Source organism: Bombus pyrosoma, unplaced genomic scaffold (assembly GCF_014825855.1).
Source record: "Bombus pyrosoma isolate SC7728 unplaced genomic scaffold, ASM1482585v1 HiC_scaffold_4710, whole genome shotgun sequence".
NCBI lineage: Eukaryota > Metazoa > Arthropoda > Insecta > Hymenoptera > Apidae > Bombus > Bombus pyrosoma.
The window spans coordinates 21,392-23,732 of NW_025219969.1; positions in this window are offsets into that span (position 1 = coordinate 21,392).

The following is a 2,341-nucleotide window of genomic DNA, read 5'->3' on the forward strand; positions in this document are numbered from 1 at the left end:
GAGCATCTATGTATATTGGTGGTGGCTTGGCGGTGCGGGTAATTGGTTTTTCGTCTGTATTTGTTTCTTTCTCCTCTGGCAGTGCACTGAAGGAGTTTCGGAGGGTTATTTCTTGTAGCCATTGCTGTTTTTCTGTTTCTGGTGCCCTCTTAGAGTTTGTGGTTACTGCTAATTTACGTTTTTTATTGGAAGTTACCACATTCCAGTTTTCATCATGGTGCGATGGTTTATTGTTGCTGTTTTCCGTCTCGTCGCTCTTTTGTATAGTATTCATTTCTATTTCGTTTGTATCTGAGCAGTTTTGATCATCATCTGTCGTTTGATTTAGATTTATTAAATCCGTCGTTTTCTTTATGAAGTAGGTTTCGCCATTATTTGTTATTTTTATCGTTGGTATTTGCTGTTGCATTTTATATTCTCGACCGTTTGGCGATGGGCGCTGTCGTTAGTCCTTTGTTTTCCCACTTGTCGCACTTTCACTGAAGCACTGTTTCACACGTCCGTCTGGCACGGCTGCTCGGGCAGCACTGAGCTCCGAAATGCATTAAAATGTATGAAATAATTTCTATGTCATTCATATTATGTTTAGACGAATATGTAACAATGGTTGAGGTCACTCAATCGCTTACTGAATAGCAACTTAAATCATATATTGTAACATTTTCTAAGGCGGTGCAAATTCTCAATTATGCTTGCTGCAAGAAAACTGGCGTTAAGATGTAGAATAGGATCACTTACTAACATCTTGTTAAACGGAAGCAAGCTCGCACCTTTTCAGTTAATAGAATAATTTCTTTGCCAAAAGCATCTCTGCAAACACAGACAATTCTCACAGACTAAACTAAAATTTCCATTTTATCGCCACTTTATTTTCTAGATAACGAGCGAGACATTCTCTTTTAACTGAAAACTTCTTTAACGTAATGGAGATATAGCTCGACTCTGTGCCTAACGAAAAAAAAGAAAACATATTATTTAATCTCCTTATCGATACTGCGATATTGATATGCGCGAAAAGTTGCGTAATTCTTTTTACCGTAATGTGTATTGACATTTTTTATTACCTTATTAATTCATAATTTATATAGGTGATAGCAAAATAACAAATTTTCAATGGATTTGTGCTGCATTCTATTGTTCACAGTTAGATAGCTCAAAATATAACCTACTTGCACATGTTTAATGATTACACATGTTTGAAGCTTCACCCTTTACGAGTGTTGTAGCATCGAACTTTAGATATTACTAGTTTCTTTATTGAGACAAATTTCTTCGTCACCACTGACTTTCCAAGTGTAATTAAATTGATACAAAAATCGACCTTCCGTTATAATTCCAATAGTTAGCTTATTGAAATTCAAAATATTTATGCTACCTTTGAAACTAGCAATAATAACAAGAGTGTTAGTAACTTCATTTGGATTTACATTGAGATTACTGGTAATGAAAAGCTAGATTTACTCGAAAAAGAAGCGACAAACGAAATTTATACTTGCAGCAGATATCAGAGTTTCACTTGTAGTCTAGAGCATTAACATTTTTTGTTCAAGAACAGATTGAAAGTAGGAATGTTTTGGATAATCTGATTCGGAACAATATTTAAAACAATATGAGCGATTTTGAGAAAAATTTCCTCCGCCAAGATATAAATAAAATATCGATCGTAAAAAATGCTCAGTCGGAAGCTGGAAATAACGTTTTACAATAGTTTGCAGCAAGTTGCTAATAAAATTGTTTCTAAGCCGAGCCTTATTGTGTTACGATAAGCCCAATTGTTAGGGTGCAAATTAATATAAACTGCTTGTCAACGCGCAGCAGACTCTCCACATCTGAATTATGGCACCAGGATATACCTGTGTAGGTATGTAGTGTTGCGAGAATAAAAACAGACGCCGAATATTACTAACAATGTTCTTCGGACTCTCTTTCAACGAAGCTCTGTCTTTCACTTTGTATTATATCTTTCTTAAGCGATCTTATGTGATATTAGGGGTCTGAAAGTTATTTATAGTTTTCATGTTCACTACCTAATTAGAAGTTGAAGTGATAGATAAATGATGAAAGATAGGAATACTATATTTGTTATATAACCCACATCGCATTTGAAGTTACTAATAAAAAATGCATATATAATGTAACGTAGATAATAAAAGAGATATTGCATTAAGAATGTTGTACTCGCGTCCATTTGTGCCCTCAATAACTCAATTCAGAAAGCTGTAAATATGGTACAACTAAAATTACATAAGTTTTCTGGAGATATTACAGAATATCTTCTGACATACTCTAATAGTAATATGCGTTATCTTGAATATAATTCAATTAACTCTACAAGTGTAAA